Source organism: Cervus canadensis, chromosome 7 (genome assembly GCF_019320065.1).
Source record: "Cervus canadensis isolate Bull #8, Minnesota chromosome 7, ASM1932006v1, whole genome shotgun sequence".
Lineage (NCBI taxonomy): Eukaryota > Metazoa > Chordata > Mammalia > Artiodactyla > Cervidae > Cervus > Cervus canadensis.
Window position 1 is genome coordinate 61153704 of NC_057392.1, and position 20112 is coordinate 61173815.

The 20112-nt window shown below is 37.0% G+C and overlaps 1 non-coding gene across 1 annotated transcript; it reads right to left on the minus strand.

Annotated features, from left to right (window-relative positions):
* Positions 1–18817: 18817 nt before the first annotated feature.
* Positions 18818–18888, minus strand: TRNAD-GUC. Its single transcript has one exon. It is a non-coding gene; the product is annotated as a tRNA-Asp (tRNA).
* Between the last annotated feature and the right edge of the window lie 1224 nt (positions 18889–20112).

Here is a 20112-nt window from a genome sequence, read left to right on the forward strand (position 1 = left end):
ATTGAGAGAGAACTGGATCTGAGTCCTCATACTTATTATTTTGTGACTGTGACCAAATCACTTCTTATTTATTTGGCTGTGTCGAGATGTGGTATGTGGGATATTTCATTTGGGTGCTTGGGCTTAGTTGCCCTGCTAGCATGTGGGGTCTTAGTTCACCAACCAGGGATTGAACCCACGTCCCCTGCATTGAAAGGCAAATTCTTAAACATCAGAACGTGTGTGCTCAGTTGTGTCCAACTCTTTGCAGCCCTGTGGACTATGACCCTCCAGGCTCCTCTATCCTTGAAATTTTTCAGGCAAGAATATTGAAGTGGGTTGCCATTTCCTACTCCAGGGGATCTTCCTGGCCCAGGAATTGAACCTGCATCTCTTGCATTGGCAGGCAAATCCTTTACCACTGAGCCACCTGGGAAGCCCTTAGCCACCGGACCACCATGTAAGCCCCCAAATTACTTCTCTTTGACCATCAGTTTCCTCATCAAAAGTATAGAAGAATAATTTTGGCTTACATGATTTCCACAGACCCTTCTAGCTTTAAAGCACTAAGCTCAACTGAAATGTTTCACATTAAAATGGGGTTCATTTCTTTATTGTCCTATTCCTGGAATATGCTATATGGTACTTTGGGCCTCCACTTGGCTTTTACTTTTTTTTGTCCTGGTGCTCTTGTCACTTGTTTAAAAGTCTGTTTCAACTTTCTTCATCAAAAAAAAGTTATAAATGTTTGGGGTTAGATATCTCTGTATCCCCTATCATTCTGTATAAAGGGGCTATTTGATAGATGTTGGTTGAATTATATTAGTGTGAGAGTGAGTGACCTTGAAACAAGTAATTTGGAGGTAGCAGAGTCTTAAAAGGTTGAGAAGTTGAAACCCTGCAAAACAGAACTTTTGACAAGCTAGTTGATTAGATGTGTGGCAGTTCCTGTGGTTATATTGCAGGAACTACATTTATAAAATTATAAAATGATTTTGTTTCTCTAGAACTTTGAAAGAGTAACTTGACTTTAAATTTCTTTATGGTCCATTATACTTTTGATGATGACAGTAACTTCTGATAGTTTTATAGTTAGGTTCTATCTAAATCTTATGAAGATCAAGGATATTTTTGCTTTGTGTTTGGGAATTTCCACATTATTCAAGGCTTGATAAAGGAAGATTGTCCATCTAGAATAATGTCAGTGCCATACCTACACATGTTTTATCGAATTTAAGAAAAAAATCTCAAGAAATTTATTTTCTTAATGCATTTCCATTTATGTGCAGTGTTTTTCATCTAAAACTAAAATGTAACTATGGGTGAGGAAGGGGGGAGCTGAACATAGAATTGGTGCCAACAGATGTAAAAATGCCATGAAAATCTTTGGCCCAGAAATAAAAGCTTACCAAAATACATACACACAGTTGTTGGACTCCTGAACAGATACACAGCCGTCTGTATAGACAACAGTGCTTTGGCCAAGAGTCCCGGAGGCAAGCCAACCTCCCATCCAGATGCCACTGCCAGTGAGGAACCATTTGGCTTCTAGTTCTCTGGCTGCCAACCTGCTTTCCCACTCTTTGGCATGGGTTTATACCGGGTTTGCTCAAGTAAATTAAGATTCTGAAGAATTCTGTATTAACATGCTGCAACAATGGTGTACTATTTGAATGCCTTTTTTTTTTAACTGTAGTATAGTTAACTTACAATATGATGTTAGTTTCAGGTATATAGTATAATGATTCATTATTTTCATAATATTATTGACTGTATTCCAGTATTATTGACAATATATAGTACTATACATTACATTCATATGACTTACTTATAATTGGTAATTTGTACCTTTTCATTCCCTTCATCTAATTTGCCTATGTTCCCACTTCCCTCCGCTCTGGCAACCACTAGTAGTTCTCTACTTATGAGTGTTTCTGTTCTGTTCTATTTGTTCTTTCGTTTTTTAGATTTCACACATAAGTGAAAGGGCTTCCCTTGTGGCTTAGCTGGTAAAGAATCTGCCTGCAGTGTGGGAGACCTGGGTTCGATCCCTGGGTTGGGACGAGCTCCTGGAGAAGGGAAAGGCTACCCGCTCCAGTATTCTGGCCTGGAGAATTCCATGGACTATTCAGTCCATGGGGTCACAAAGAGTCGGACAAGACTAAGCGACTTTCACTTTCACTTTGAAATGAAATTGCATTGAAAATTAAGAAGATAACACTTTTATTTCTGTATGGATCCAAGCTAGATCCAAGCTAGAAATACCTTTAAAGTTCTGCCTGCTCCAAACCTACAAGCAAAAAAAGACAAAATTATACTGAACTTTTTGGGAGAAGGAAATTGTTCATGTGTGAAGTGCATGCTTCAGAAATCTCCCTGCTGATCAAAAAAAATGCAATAAGCACATTTTTTCCTATGAAAATTGAATAGTTGTCAGTATTCTTCCCTGATAGTTTGCATGTAAGGCTACTTTACCAGGAGGGAAAAAAAATCAACATGAGCACTTGCTCTTCACCTTGTAATCTCATCGCATAACAATTTCTTTTCTTAAAATTTTTAAAATTTTCTATTGGAGTATAATTGATTTACAATGTTGTGTTACTTTCAGATGTACAGCAAAGTGACTCTGTTATATATACAGATATATCTCTTCTTTTCAAATTCTTTTCCCATTTAGGTCATTATAGAATATAGAGTTCCCTGTGTTATATAGTAGGTCCTTGTTAGTTATCTATTTTAAATATAGTAATGAATATATGTTAATCCAGACTCTGAATTTATCGTTCCCCCCCCAACCTTTCCCCTTTGGAAACCATAAGTTTGTTTCCTAAGTCTGTGAATCTGTTTCTGCTTTGTAAATAAGTTCATTTCTATCATTTTTTAAGATTCCACGTATAGGTGATAGTATATATTTGTCTCTGACTTACTTCAATTAGTATGATAATCTACAAGTCCATCCATGTTGCTGCAAATGACATTATTTCAGTCTTTTTTATAGTTGAATAATATTCCATTGTATGTATGTATCACATATTCTTTTTATCCATTCCTCTGTTGATGGACATTTAGGTTGCCTCCATATCTTGGCTATTGTAAATGGTGCTGCTATCAACATTGGGGTGCATGTATCTTTTCAAATTGTGGGTTCCTCCGGATATATGGTTGGATCATATGGTAGCTCTACTTTTAGTTTTTTAAGGAACCCCTCCATACTGTTCTCCATAATGGTTGTACCAATTTACCTTCCCGCCAACAGTGTAGAAGGGTTCCCTTTTCTCCATGCTCTCTCCAACAGTTATTGTTTGTAGACTTTTTGATAATGGCCATTCTGACTGGTGTTAGGTGATGCCTCACTGTAGTTTTGATTTGCATTTCTCTAATAGTTAGTGATGTTGAACATCCTTTCAGGTACCTCTTGGCCATCTGTGTGTCTTCCTTGGAGAAATGTCTGTTTAGGTCCTATGCCCATTTTGATTGGGTTGTTTGTTTTTTTGGATATTGAGCTGCATGAGCTGTTTGTGTATTTTGGAGTTTAATCCCTTTAATCCTTTGCAAATATTTCTCCCATTCTGTGAGTTGTCTTTTTGCTTTTTTTTTTTTTTTAATGGTTTTCTTTGTGTAAAAGCTTTTAAGTTTCATTAGGTCTAATTTGTTTTTTGTTTTCATTTATTTTTATTGTTTTTATTATGTCTCTATGAGACAGATTTAAAAAGACATTGCCGCAATTTATGTCAAAGAGCGTCGTTCTGCCTATGTTTTCCTCTGAGTTTTATAGTATCCAGTTTGACATTTAGATCCTTAATACATTTTGAGTTTATTTTTGTGTGTGGTGATTAAGAATGTTGTAATTTTATTCTTTTACACATAGTTGTCCAGTTTTCCCAGCACGGCTTATTGAAGAGACTGTCTTTTCTCCATTGTATATTCTTGTCTCCTTTATTGTAGATTAATTGATCATAGGTGCATGAGTTTATTTCTGGACTTTTTGTGCTGTTCCATTGATCTATATTTCTGTTTTTGTGCCACTATGGTACTATTTTGATTACTGTAGCTTTGTAGTATTGTCTGAAGTCAGGGAGCCTAACTCCTCTAGCTCCATTTTTCTTTATCAAGATTGTTTTGGCTATTCAGGGTTTTTTGTGTTTCCATTACAAATTTAAAATTTTTGTTGTTCTGCTTCTGTGGAATATGTCATTGGTAATTTGATAGGGATCGCATCGAATCTGTAGCTTGCCTTGGGTAGTATAATCATTTTGACAATATTGATTCTTCCAATTCAAAAATATTGCCTATCTCTTTGTCATCTTCAGTTTCTTTTATTTTTTCCAGTTTTTTTGAGATATAATTAACAAATACATATATATTTAAGATGTACAATGTGATGATTTAATATATGGACAAACTGGAAATGATTTCCACAACTAAGCTAATGAACTACTCTTAGCACACTCAAAGTATAAAATACAGTATTGTTAACTATAGTCACCATGCTGTACATTCGATTCCCAGAACTTGTTCATCATATAACTGAAAGTTTATACCCCTTGACCAATATTTTCCCATTTTCCCCATTCCTGGCCTCTGACAACCATCTCTCCATTCTTTGTTTCTGTGAGTTTGACTTTTTTAGATTCCACACATAAGTTAGTGCATGCAGTATATGTCTTTTTGTTTCTCACTTACTTTGCTTAGCATAATATCCTCCAGGTTCCTTCATGTTGTTGCAGATGGCAGGTTTTGCATATTTACTGGTAATGTTATATACACCATCTCTTTTTTATCTGTGTATCCACTGGTAGACACTTAGGTTGTTTCTATATCTTGACTGTTGCACATATGTTGAAACAAATATGGGAATGCATATATCTCTTTCAGGTGCTGATTTCATTTTTTTGGAGATATATACCCAGAAGTGAAATTGCTGGATCATATGGTTGTTCTATTTTTGATATTTTGAGGAATCTGTATACTGTTTTCCATAATGGCTGAACCCATTTACTATTGTCATCAACTATGTATAAGGATTCTCCTTTTTCCACATCCTTCCACTTATTATTTTTTGTCTTTTTTCAAATTTTAGTTTTATTGGAGTATCGATGGTTTACAATGTTGTTAGTTTCCAGTGTATAGCAATGTGATTCAGTTATACAGATACATAAATTCATTCTTTTTAGATTCTTTTCTCATATAGGTTGTCACAGAATATTGAATAGAGTTTGCTGTGCTAAACAGTAAGTCTTTGTTGGTTATCTATCTTATATATTCAGTTCAGTTCAGTTCAGTCGCTCAGTTGTGTCCAACTCTTTGAGACCCCATGAATTGCAGCACGCTAGGCCTCCCTCTCCATCACAAACTCCTGAAGTTTACTCAAACTCATGCCCATCGAGTTGGTGATGCCATCCAGCCATCTCATCCTCTGTTGTCCCCTTCTCCTCCTGCCCCCAATCCCTCCCAGAATCAGGGTCTTTTCCAATGAGTCAACTCTTCGCATGAGGTGGCCAAAGTATTGGAGCTTCAGCTTCAGTATCAGCCCTTCCAATGAACACCCACTGATCTCCTTCAGGATGGACTGGTTGGATCTCCTTGCAGTCCAAGGGACTCTTTTTGAACACCACAGTTCAAAAGCATCAATTTTTCGGCACTCAGCTTTCTTCACAGTCCAACTCTCACATCCATACATGACCACTGGAAAAACCATAGCCTTGACTAGATGGACCTTTGTTGGCAAAGTAATGTCTCTGCTTTTTAATATGCTGTCTAGGTTGGTCATAACTTTCCTTCCAAGGAGTAAGCTTGGAGTAATTTCATGGCTGCAGTCACCATCTGCAGTGATTTTGGAGCCCAAAAAAAAAAAAGTCTGACACTGTTTCCACTGTCTCCCCATCTATTTCCCATGAGGTGATGGGACCAGATGCCATGATCTTAGTTTTCTGAATGTTAAGCTTTAAGCCAACTTTTTTACTCTCCCCTTTCACTTTCATCAAGAGGCTTTTTAGTTCCTCTTCACTTTCTGCCATAAGGTTGGTGTCATCTGCATATCTGAGGTTATTTATAGTAGTGTGTATATGTTTATCCCAAGCTCCTGATTCATCCCACCCCCACAATGTTTCCACTTTGGTAAACATGTTTGTTTTTCATATCTGTAAGTCTTTCTGCTTTGCAAATAAGTTCATTTATACCTTTTTAAAAATTAGATTCCACATATGAGTGATAGCTTATGATATTTGTCTACCTGTGTCTAATTTCACTTAGTGTAATAATCTCTCAGTCTATCCATGTTGCTGCAAATGACATTATTTCATTCTTTTTATGGCTTATATTCCATTGTTTGTAAGTACTGCATCTTCTTTATCCATTCCTCTGTCAATGGATATTTTAGGTTGCTTCCATGTGTTGGCTGTTGTAAATGGTGTTGCAATGAACACTGAGGTGTCAATATCTTTACAGATTATGGTTTTCTCCAGATATATGTCCAGGAGTGGGATTTCAGGATCATATGCAAGCTCTATTTTTAGTTTTTTAATTAATATCCATACTGTTCTCCATAGTGGCTGTACCAGTTTACATTCCCAGCAACAGTGTAGGAGGGTTCCCTTTTCTCCAAATCCTCTTCTGCATTTATTGTTTGTATACTTTTAAAAAGAAGTATTTATTAGGGTATAGTTGATTTACAGTGTGTTTCAGATGTACAGAAAGGGAATCAGTTATACATATACCTATATCCACTCTTTTTTAGATTTTTTTCCCATATTAGTCACTGCATAGTATTGAGACACTTCCTGTGCTACACAGTAGGTCCTTGTTGATTATATATAGTTGTGTGTATATTGGCAGTCCCAGTCTCTCCATTTACCCCTCTCCACCCTGCCCTTGGCTTTCCCCCTTGGTAATCACAAATTGTTTTTTACATCTGTGACTCTATTTTGTAAATAAGTTCTTTGTACCATTTTTTTAGATTCTACATATAAGTGATATTATATTTGTCTTTCTCTGTCTGTCCAGGAATGGGATCACAGGATCATATAGTAGCTCTAGTTTTAGTTTTTAAAGGAACTTGCATACTGTTCTCCGTAATTGGCTGCACCAATTTGCATTCTCAACAACAGTGTAAGAGGGTTCCCTTTTCTCCATGTCCTTCTCCCTAGTATTTATTGTTTGTAGATTTTTCTGATGATTTTCTGATTTTTCTAAGCAGTGTGAGGTGATATCTTACTGTAGTTTTGATTTGCATTTCTCTAATAATCAGTGATGGTGAGCATCTTTGTATGTGCTCTTTTGGCCATCTGTATGTCTTCTTTGGAAAAATATCTATTTAGATCTTCTGCCCCGCCTTTTTTTTTTGGTTGGGAGGTTTGTTTTTTTCATATTGAGTTGCATGAGCTGTTTGTGTATTTTGGAGATTAATCACCTGTTGATTACTTCATTTGAATTTTTTTATGGTTTCCTTTGCTGGACAGAAGCTTTATCATTTAATTATGTTTGTTTATTTTATTTTTGTTTTTATTTTCATTACTCTAAGAGGTGGATCAACAAAGATATTGCCACAATTTATGCCAAAGGATATTCTGCCTTTTTTTGCCTATGTTTTATAGTGTTTGGCCTTACATTTAGGTCTTTGATACATTTCGAGTTTATCTTTGCATATGGTATTAGAGAATGTTCTGTGTTCTAATTTCATTCTTTTACATGCACTTGTCTGTTTTTCCCAGCACCACTTATTGCAAAGATTGTCTTTTCTCCATTGTGTATTCTTGCCTCCTCTTTCATAGATTAATTGATCACGTTGCTGTTTAGTTGCTAAGTTGTGTCTGACTCTTTGAGACCCCATGAGCTGTAGCCCACCAGGCTCATCTGTCGATGGGATTTCCCAGGCAAGAAGACTGGAGTGAGTTGCCATTTCCTTTTCCAGAGGATCTTCCAAACTCAGAGATCGAACCCAAGTCTCTTGCATCTCCTGCACTGCAAGTGGATTCTTTAACACTGAGCCACCTGTGATATTGTCTTGAGAAACAGGTCAACTGGCCTAGTGTTCAACCAACATAATGCTACTGAAAAACCTGAAAGCCTTATTTAGCATTTCCATCTCAGACTAGATCAAAGAAACAGTTCTCTTTAAGCTACAATTTCATGATTGTATAGAAAAATCACTGATCTTCAGACAATAAATTCATACTATACTATTATAAAGTGATTTTTAGCTCTTTGTAAAGAAGGGGTCAAAATAATAATCAGGATTTTTAAAAATGAAAAATGAGATCACTCAAAGTTAATAAAATGAATCATGACCCAACTTTATTTACTTTCAAGATAATTAATTCTACCCAGACTGCCAGAATAAGCAAATGAATGAAAAAATTAAAGTTTATATACAGGAAGATATTTTTACAACTATAGACATCAAAAAACCAAAAAGAGCTTTAGATATGTAGTATTTCCCTAGAGCATTTCTTGAAACTGTTTACTACAGTTACTACATATGCAAAGTAAGAATTGCAGGAAAAAACAACCTAAAAATTGGTATTAAATGTTTAATATCTCATCTTTAAAAAAAAAAGTCAGCTCTACAGTTGAAGCTGTAATACAAATGTTTAATTATTGTCACTATACTAAAAAGCACAGTGGATAACATCCTGTTTAAATAAAATGAGGATAATATTTCACTGGGGAATATATCCAACAGATTTTTCTCTCTCCACACCTAGTGTTTTATAGGCAAAATTTAAACAAATGCAAATTTTTAAAAATAATAAAGCCATATTTTGCTCAGGAATACTATTACACATATACCATATAGGTTATTTTATAGCAGATACTAGTCTGACAAATTTCAGATGGCAAAATGCTAAGCAGTAACTTTGGTATTGTCCAGCTAGTTGTCTCTTGTCATCCTGGAGAATCTGTCAGTGTGTAATGTTGAGAGCATCTTGTCACCACTACTCTTCTTAGAGGTAACTCCACTGTGATAGAACATTTATATTCTTAAGATGCAAGGCCAAGCAAAAAGCCTCCCACGAATCCACTGGATATCACAATGTTCTGTTTGACAAATTCTGTTTCATTGTCTTACAGTGCACAAATTTATTCCCGGGCTTTCTATCCCGTCCATTTATATGTATTTCTGTTTTTGTGTCAGCACTATACCTTTTTGGTTATTGGAGCTTTGTAGTACAGTCTGAAGACAGGGAGTCTGGTTCTTCCATCACTGTTTTTCTTTAGATTGCTTTGATTATTTGGGGTATTTTGTATTTCTGCATTACTTTAAAAATGTTTTGTTTGTTCTAGTGAAAAATGCCATTGGTAATTTGAAAGGGGTTGCATTGAATCTGTAAATTTCCTTGGGTAGTATGGTCACTTTGACAATATTGATTCTTCCAATTTCCATTTCTTTCATCAGTGTCATAGTTTTCAAAGTACAAGTCTTTTGCCTCCTTGGTGGGTTTACTCCTAGGCATTTTATTCTTTCTGATGCAATGGTAAATGGGACTGATGCCTTGATTTCTCTTTCTGATATTTCATTGTTGGGGTATAGATATTCAAGATTTCTGTATATTAATTTTGTATCCTGCAACTTTACCAAATTCATTGATGAGCTCTAGTAGTATTCTGGTAGCATCTTTAGGATTTTCTTTGCATAGCATCATGTCATCTGCAAACAATGACAGTTTTATTTCTTCCTTTCCAATTTGGATTCCTTTTATTTCCTTTTCTTCTCTGATTGTTGTGGCCAGGACTTCCAAAACTATGTTGAATAAAAGTGGCAGCAGTGGACATCCTTGTCTTGTTCCTGATCTTAGACGGAGTGTGCATGCATGCTTAGTTGTGTCTGACTTCTTGCAACCCTGGGACCCACCAGGCTCCTCTGTCCATGGAATTTTCCTGGTAAGAATACTGGAGTGGGTTGCCATTTCCTACTCCAGGGGAATCCTCCTGACCCAGGGATTGAACCCACATCTCTTTTGTCTCCTGCACTGGCAGGCAGATTCTTTACCACTGAGCCACTGTGGAGGCCCTGAGAGGGAATGCTTTGAGCTTTTCACTGTTGAGTATAATTTTAGCTGTAGGTTTTCCATACATATGTGGCCTTTATTATTTTGAGGTATGGTCCCTCTACACCCACTTTCTGGAGAGTTTTTATCATAGATGTTGAATTTTGTCAAAAGTTCTGCACCTGTTGGAGTGATGATACGGTTTTTATTCTTCAATTTGTTGATTGGTGTGTCATGCTGATTGATTTGTGGATATTGACAAATCCTTGCATCCCTGAGATAAATCCCACTTCAACATGGTGTTTGATCTTTTTAATGTCCTGTTGGATTCCATTTGCTAGTATTTTGTTGAAGATTCTTATGTCTATGTTCACCTGTGATACTGGCCTTTAATTTTCTTTCTTTGTGATATCTTTGGTTTTGATATCAGGTAATAGTAGCCTCATAAAATGAGTTTGGGAGCATTCCTTCCTCTGAAGCTTTTTGGAATAGTCTACTCTAAATGTTTGATAGAATTTGCCTGTTTAGCTATCTGGTCCTGGACATTTGTTTGTACAAGTTTAAAATTACAGTTTCAGTAATGGTAAGTGAAAGTGAAAGTTGCTCAGTCCTGTCTGACTCTTTTCAACCCCATGGACTGTAGCCTGCCAGGCTCCTCTGTCCATGGGATTCTCCAGGTGATCTTCCCAACCCAGGGATCGAATCCAGGTCTCCTGCAGTGCAAGCAGATTCTTTACCATCTGAGCCACCAGGGAAGCCCAAAACTGAGTTTCTTCATCTTGTCTATTTCTTCCTGGTTCAGTCTTGGGAAATTGTACCTTTCTAAGAATTTGTTCATTTCTGACAGGTTTTATTGGCATTTTGTTGGCATATAGTTGCTTGTATACTCTCTTATGATCCTCTGTGGTGTCTATTGTGCCTTCTCTCTTTTTTTTATTTCTAATTTTATTGATTTGAGCTGTCTCCCTTTTTTCCCTTGATGAGTCTGGCTAATTTTGTTTATCTTTTCAAAGAATCAGCTTTTATTATAGTTTCATTGATCTTTGCTATTGTTTTCTTTATGTTTATTTCATTTATTTCTGCTTTGATCTTTGTAATTTCTTCTAACTTTGGGTTTTGTTCTTCCTTCTCTAATTGTTTTTGGTGTAAGGTTAGGTTGTTTATTTGAAATTTTTCTCGTTTCCCGAGGTAAGATTATAAACTTCCCTCGTAGAACCTCTTTACTGCCTCCTATAGGTTTTGGATTGTTGTGTTTTCATTTGTCCTTAGGTATTTTTTTATTCCCTCTTTCATTTCTTCAGTGATCAATTGGTTTTTTAGTGGCATACTGTTTAGCCTCCATGTGTTTGTGTTTAAAAAGTTTTTTCTTGTAGTTATTTTCTAATTTCATTTCATTGTGGTCAGAAAACTTGCTTGATATAATTTCAGTTTTATTAAATTGACTGAGTTTCACTTTGTGGCCAGTCACTATGTGCTCAGTCCATATCAGGAGAATGTTCTATATGCACTTGAAAAGAATGTGTATTTTGTTGCTTTTGGATGGAATGCTCTATAAATATCAATCAATCCATCTAGTCTAATGCATTGTTTAAGGCCTGTGTTTCCTTATTGATTTTCTGTCTGGATTATCTATCCATCTGGATTATTTGTCTGATGAAAGTGGGGTGTGACAGTCCCCATCTGTTTGTTTGTTAGCTCTTCTAGCTACATGCTGTTAAACATTTCTTGTATCTTCTTGGCCTGTGTTTCCATTGTTTTCCAAGATCTTAGATCATCTTTATTGTCATTACTCTGAATTCTTTTGGAGATAGATTGCCTATCTCCATTTCACTTAGTTGTTGTTCTGGGGTTTTATCTTGTTTCTTTGTCTGTGACATAATCCTCTGCTATCTCGTTTTGTCTGTCTGTGATTGTGATTTCCATTCCACAGGTTGCAGGCTTGTATTCTTCCTGCTTCTGCTGTCTGACCCCTGGTGGATGAGGCTGGCCTAAGAGGATTGTGCAGGCTTCCTGATGGGAGGAACTGGTTCCTGCCCACTGGCATGTGGAGCTGGGTCTTGTCTCCTTGGTAAGCAGGGCCATGTCAAGGTGTGTGTTTAGCAGGAAGCTGTGGGTTTAGAAAGACTTCAGGTAGCCTTTGTGCAGATGGGTGGGACTGTGTTTCTGCCCTGTTGGTTGTTTGGACTGAGGCATCCCAGCATTGGAACCTACAGGCTGTTGGGTGGGGCCAGGTCTTGGTGAGAAAATGGTGGGCTTCGGGAGAGCTCATGACAAGGGCTACTCCCCAGAACTATCGCCACCAGTGTCTTTGTCCCTGCCTTGAGCCAGCTGCTCCTTGTCTCTATAGGAGGCCCTCTGACACAAGCAGATGAGTCTGGTCCAGGCTCTTTATGAGGTCAGTGTTTTTCCCCCTGGATTCCAGTGTATACAATGCCTTGTGGAAATTCCAAGAGTACAATTTCTATTTCCTGTGTAATTCTTGTAATCAAACCCCACTGGTCTTCAAAACCATGTGGTCTGGGAGCTCCTCTTCCTGTTGCCAGACACTCAGACTGGGAAGCCTTACATGGGGCTCAGAACTTCCACTCCTATCATAGAACCTTTCTGATAGAATTATTTTCACATTTGTGGGTCACCCATCTAGTGGGTATGGGATTTGATTTTACCACAGTTGCACCACTCCTGTCTTCTCATGGCTACTTCTTTGGATGTAGGATATCTTTTTTGGTAGATTCTAGCTTTTTTTTTTTTTTTTTGTCTGTGGTTGCTCAGTTAGTTGTGATTTTGGTGTTTTCATGAACAGAGGTGAGCTCATGTCATTTTTTCTCCAGTCTCTTGTCTCAACCCTCAGATTCCAATTTCTGATTAAGTGAGGTTGTACCTGGCACCAGCACCATTTTGTACTTCCCAACCCCTCCCACTAGGAGAGGCTTCTTTACCTACCAACTGCATTTCACCTCCCTTACATCACCAGGGTTAGGCAGCCAGACAAATCCTGCTGAAAGAGTTGACTTCTGTAGCTACCTTGCAAGAGTAGAGTTTTGAGATTTTCTGATGAAAGAGATTATCAGAAGATAGCAGCATGAATGGATCTTGGATTTTGATGGATTCAGAAATATGCCATAGTTCAATTCAGATATTTTGATTTGCACAACAAATAATTCTTTTACTTTAAAATTTCTGTAATATCAAAATAAAACATTAAACTATTGCATGCTGCAAAAGAAAAGGAAAAGCAAAGAGGTCAGGTTTACATTGATTATCTTGGCTCTGTTAAGTTTGTATAAATGTAACATTTGAACTAGGGGAATACTTTTTTGTGGGTACCCCCTATTCTTTCTCCAACTTGCCCACAAAAATAAAATGAACTCTTGAGGTTGCTTTGTTAGAGTTTCAGTCAGAAAGTCCATGATCTTAACCATTCAAGTATTGTTTTCCCTGGCTACCTTCAGTGGAGCTGCCATATTAACTTTTCTTGAAGCAACATTAATTGCTCTCAGAACTGTTAAGTATCATTGACATTGATAAATCATCCTTAAAAAGACTTGAACAAATAAATCAACCGCTCATCATCATATTCAGGAAGGATAAACATTTTTACAAGGAATAATGCATTAGGCAACCTACTTATGTAATGCTGGATTGAATAAAGATTTCCTGATGAGCCATAAATGGTATCCTATAAATTGATGACTACTGCATTGAAGAGGCAGCTTAATCACAGAAAAGCGTGGGACAAGGTACCCTGTAGAAAAAATATTTATTTTTATTGCAAAACAGAAACAGAGCTACTCAGCCATTAGAGTTTAGTTTATTTGTTTCACAACTATACATTAATATTAATAAAACTTCCATTTTCTCTTGTGTTAATGTGATAAATTATTACTGACAATATCAAAGTGATACTTAGATAATAAAATTTCTTTTTTTCCATCTATTTTCATTAGTTGGAGGCTAATTACTTTACAATATTGTAGTGGTTTTTGTCATACATTGACATGAATCAGCCATGGATTTACATGTATTCCCCATCCCGATCCCCCCTCCCACCTCCCTCTCCACCCGATTCCTCTGGGTCTTCCCAGTGCATGACTTAGCAAATGGACAACAACAAATATAGTATATTATATACTTTGTTGTTGTCCATTTGCTAAGTCATGTCCGCCTCTTTGCAACTCCATGGGCTGCAGCACATCAGTCCTGTCCTTCACAATCACCTGGAGTTTCTCAAACCCATGTCCATTGAGTCTGTGATGCCATCCAACCATCTCATCCTCTGTTGCCTCCTTTTCCTCCTACCCTCAGTCTTCCCTAGTATCAGGGTTTTTTCCAGTGAGTCATCTCTTTGAATCAGGTGGCCAAAGTATTGGAGCTTCAGCTTTAGCATCAGTCCTTCCAATGCATATTTAAGGTTGATATCCTTTAGGATTAACTGGTTTTAACTCCTTGCAGTCCAAGGGGCTTTCAAGGGTCTTCTCCAGCACTACAATTCAAAAGCATCAATTCTTCAACACTCAGCCTTCTTTATGGTCCAACTCATACATCCATACATGACTACTGGAAAAACCAAAGCTTTGACTAAACAGACCTTTGTCAGCAAAGTGATGTCTCGACTTTTTAATACACTGTCTAGGTTTGTCACAGCTTTCCTTCCAAGGAGTAAGCATCTTTTAATTTCATGTCTCCAGTCACCCTCTGCAGTAGTTTTGGAGCCCGAGAAAATAAAATCTGTCACTGTTTCCACTTTTTCTTCATCTGTTTGCCATGAACTGTTGGGACCGGATGCCATGATCTTAGTTTTCTAAGAAGTTTCTCATCTTCTGTTGAGTTTTAAGCCAGCTTTTTCACTCTCCTCTTTCACCCTCATCAAGAGGTCCTTTAGTTTCTCTTCACTTTCTGCCATTAGAGTAGTATCTCGCATATCTGAGGTTGTTGTTATTTCTCCCAGCAGTCTTGATTCCAGTTTGTGATTCATCCAGCTCAGCATTTCACATGATGTACTCTGCGTATAAGTTAAATAATCAGGGAGACAAATACAGCCTTGACATACTCCTTTCCTAATTTTGAACCAGTCTGTTATTCCATGTCTAGTTCTAACTTTGTTTCTTGACCTGCATACAAATTTCTCAGGAGACAGAAAAGGTGGTCTGGTATTCCCATCTCTTTAAGAATTTTCCAGTTTGTTGTGATCCACACAATCAAAGGTTTTAGTGTAGTCAGTGAAGCAATAGATGTTTTTCTGGAATCCCCTTGCTTTTTCTCTGATCCAGTGGATGTTGGCAATTTGATCTCTGGTTCCTTTGCCTTTTCTAAATCCAGCTTGTACGTCCAGAAGTTCTCAGTTCACATACTGCTGAAATGTAGCTGAAGGATTTTGAGGATTACCTTATTAAGCAAGTGAAGTGAGTACAGTTGTATGTTAGTTTGAACATTCCTTTCTTTGGAATTGGAATGAAAACTAACCTTTTCCAGTCCTGTGGCTACTGCTGAGTTTTCAAAGTTTGCTGACTTATTGAGTGCAACACTTTAACAGCATCATCTTTAGGATTTTCAATAGCTCAGCTATACTTTGCTGTTTAGAAGAATAGGTCTACAAATATATAGACAATGGCAATATTAGTTGTTTATTGTCTCCCTATGAATTTTCTATCAACCTAAATAAAGTCTGCTGTATTTACTCTGTATTATCTTCTTTTATGGGGCTTCCCAAATGGATCAGCGGGTATTGAATCTGTCTGCAATGCAGGAGACAAACACGGGTTCGATCCTTGAGTTAAGAAGATCCCCTGGAGAAAGAAATGGCAACCCACTCCATTATTCTTGCCTGGAAAATCCCATGGACAGGAGGAGCTTGGCGGGCTTTAGTCTATGTGGTCACAAAGAGTCAGACATGATTTAGCGGCTAGGCACACACACGTCTTCTTTTACAGAGTATGGTTTCAACAAACCCTCCATTTTAAAAGAAAAACAGTTGGTAGTATTTTCTCTTAATTCTCCACTTTCTGTTTCAAAGGAAAAGAACATGATTCATCTTTTTTGGGGGGGAAAGTAACCACTATGAAGAGTATCTTTTTTGTTGTTTGTATTTGAGAAACAGGGTTATATTAATGATAAGATAGATACTACTGATTGCAGTAAGAGAAGTGGCATGAGTTAGCACTCCCTTCTCATTTGCCCTTTCTTTATCTGACTCTGAGCACCAGCTTTACCTTTATCCTTTCTTGGACAGTCTCTGTGTTTGCAAACATCTATAGAGACATCAGCAGATCTCAGCAATGGCCATGACACTACATGGTCCTTCATCCCTGAATGAAAATGCCACACTTTGCCAGGATTGCAAACCTTCTCACAAAAATGTGCTACCTGAAAGCCTTCCAATAAGTTTTACATTCCCAGTTGTATATAATAGACCTGCAGCAATTATTTGTGTATGCATTTTATGCTGTTATTGTATAATTATGATTCCATTTTCAAATTATGTTCTACAAACTCTCATTTTGAGAACTGTTAACAACAGTTTTAGCTAAATTTGTTTAGTACTTAGTATGTGATTTCTATGCATTTTATCATCCAGTGCTCACTAGTCTTTGAAGTAGTTTTAGTTATTATTTCCATTTTATGGATGAGGGATATGAGGATTAGATAAATGTCATCGGTAAGCAGTTGAGCTGGAATTTGAACTGGGCCCTTTGACTCCAGAGCTCAATAGTACAGCATAGCTGTTAAGAAAAAAGATTTTGGGGTCAATGGATTTGGAAATGCAGAATTAAACTAAATTTTGAAAACTTCTATCTTACAAAATTTCTCTGAGTATTTAATATGCCAGTGCAGGTTGAATCTTTAAGAATAAAAATTATATGGAATATAGTATATGATATTCCTAAACTTACTAAACCTTACATATTGCTCAAGTGCTTAAGCATGAAAATGCAGTTTTTAAGATGTCAATATTATTCAGAACTATTTAGAAATTTAGTATAATTCCTATAAAAATTCTAAGTTGGTTTTTTTTCAGAAATGGAAAAGCCAATCCTCAAATTCATATGGAATTGTAAAGGACCCATAATAGCTAGTGTAATCTTGAAGAACAAGAACAAAGTTGGAGAACTCCCATTTCTTTATTTTAAAATCTTAGTACAAAACTGCAGTAATAAAAACAGTGTGATGCTGACATTAGGATAGATATGTAAGCTTATAGAATAGGATTGACAGTCCAGAAATAAACATCTGTGGTCAATTGATTTTTGACAAGTGTGCTAGGTCCATTCAATGGAGAAAGAATAGTTTCCTCAAAGAAGGGAATGGGCCAACTAGATTTCCCTATGCAAAACAATGAAGTTGGACTCCTACCTCATACTATATATAAAATTTAACTCAAAGTGGATCAGTGACACAGAACACACAAGCAACAAAAGAAAAAAATAGACAAATTTGACCATTAAAATGGAAAAGTTTCTTGAATCAAAACATATTATTTAAAAAAACAGCGTACAGAATGGGAAACGTTATTTACAGTCATATATCTGGTAAGGGTTTAATATCCAGAATATATGAAGAAATCCTAAAATGCAATAATAAAAAGACAAACAACCTAATTTAACAATAGGCAAAGGAATTAAATAGGCACTTCTCTGAAGAAGATATACAAATTATCAATAAGCTCATAAAGAAAGCTTAACATTATCAGCCAATAGTCAAGTGCAAATAAAAACCACAATAAGATACCATTTCACACCTACCAGGATGGATATAATAACAAAAACAAAATGACATACTGCTGAGGATGTGGAGAAATTTGAACTCTCATACATTGCTAGTGGGAATGTAAAGTGGTATGGTGGCTGTGGAAGCCAGTTTGGAGGCTACTTTAAAAGCTAAAAATAGAATAACCACATGACCCAGCAATTAAACTCCTAGATATCTAGGTATATACCCCCAAATAATTGAAAACAGGAATTCAAACAGATACTTGTACACACTGTACAATTATTCACATTAGCCAAAAGGTTGAAACAACCCAAGCACCATCAAATAAATAAAATGTGGTATATAAATACAATATTATTCAGCCATAAAAAGATTGAAATTCTGATACATGCTACAAGAAAGATGAACCTTGAGAACAAGTGAAATATACTAGACATAAAAGGACAAATACCATAGATCCCACCTACATGAACTATCTAGAACAGACAAATTGATAGAGACAAAAAGTAGAACAGAAGTTATCAGTGCCTGGGTGGAGGAAGAATGATTTACTGCTTAACATGAGTACAGAGTTTCTATTTGGGTGATGAAAAGGTTTTGTAAATTCATAGTGGTGATGGCCACACAACTTTGTGAATGTAATTAATACCAATGCATTGTACATTAAAAAATTTTAATGTTACATATATTTTACCACAATAAAAATGTAACCCCAAATTGGGGCAGTATTATTTAGGGAAGCTAAAGGAGCAGGTAAGTATCAGAAAAATTAAGCTGTATTTTGGAATTCTTTAATGGAAAAATCTGAATAAATCAGTCAAAAAAAAAATACATTAGTACATACCATTCAGATGTGAAACACTAGTTTTGGGTTCCTGCTTTTTTCTCTTTCCTCAGCCTGAGAATATCTACATTCTTCATGCTGTGCTTAGTCGCTCAGTCATGTCCGGCTCTTTGGGACTCCGTGGACTGTAGCCTGACAGGCTCCTTGGTTTATGGGGATTCTTCAGGCAAGACTACTGGAGTGGGTTGCCATTGCCTTCCTTCAGGGGATCTTCCCAGCCCAGGGATCGAATCCAGGACTACCGCTTTGCAGGCAATTCTTTACCATCTGAACCACCATGGATATCCAATAGCAGTGCTCTTGGATTGGCTGGGAATCGAACCCAGGCCTCCCACATGACAGGTGAGAATTCTACCACTGAACCACCAATGCTTACACCTACATTCTTTAGGTTGTTAAGTAATCTGTATATCAGCTTCAAAGACATAGGAGGCACTTTGGCCAGTTGTGCTTGACAATCCATTACTTCATTAGTAGGATTTATTGGACAGGTCCCATTGGTTTTTTTTTTTTTTTTTCCCATTGGTTTTTTTTATTGCAAAATTAAACAGAAAAACTGAGAAACTTTTGTATAGATTTCCCACAAGAATTCTCCATTCCTCAGAACAGATTATGATATAGGAGACCTGGTTATCTGGAATCTGGGAGTTGGAATAAAGGGTCTTTGGGGCCAACAAGACAGGCTCCAGGTGATGGTAGTATGTGAGCTCTGTAGGAGAGCTGGAGCAATGGAGTCAGAGCCAGTTACTGGGTATCTGAGCAGCTGGTCACTTGCTGCGGAGGTAGGTGATAAGAGTAGAGCTAATGTTGATCCTGAGTCAATCTTTTGTTATTTGTCTGAAATCCTTCTTCAGTGAAATGGATTTACGAGTAATAAGTAATTCATACATCCTGCTTGGAGGTGGATATACATATGGCTGAACCTACAGGTAGGGGCAAGGAGACAGCCTGGGTTAAAGGAAAATGGTTCAGAAAGAACCGTAAGTGTTCTAATGTATGTGAAAACATACTGTCAGTGATGAAGCACTAATCAGGCATTAGTTATCTGGTTATTCATGGATGCAGAATTTAAGAGCTATTCCTTAGTAGAAGGATCTGGTCATCTTTGGAGTCCTGATGGTAAAACAAAGATGAAAATAGCCTCATCTATTAATATATCACTGCAACCTACTGAAAATTAGAGTTTTAAGTGAAAGAAATGAAGGTTTATATGGTCATGTTTTTAACCTAGAGGGAAAAAACCTCTCTGAGTTTAATAACAAATTTTAAATTTCAAAGTATGATTTTTAGAAGTAGTCTTAGGGAAAAACCTCCCTACAAAATAAAGATGTTCTGTATAGCATAACCTGGGTTTCCCTGGTGGCTTAGATGGTAAAGAATCTGCCTGCCATGCTGAAGACCCGGGTTTGATCCCTGGGTTGGGAAGATCTCCTGAAGAAGGGAATGGCAACCCCCTTCAGTATTCTTGCCAGGAAAATTCCATGGATAGAAGAGCCTGGTGGGCTATAGTCCCTGGTGTTGCAAAGAGTCAGACACAACTGAACGACTAATGCACACACACACACATAGCATAACCCAGACTAGATTTGGAGTTGT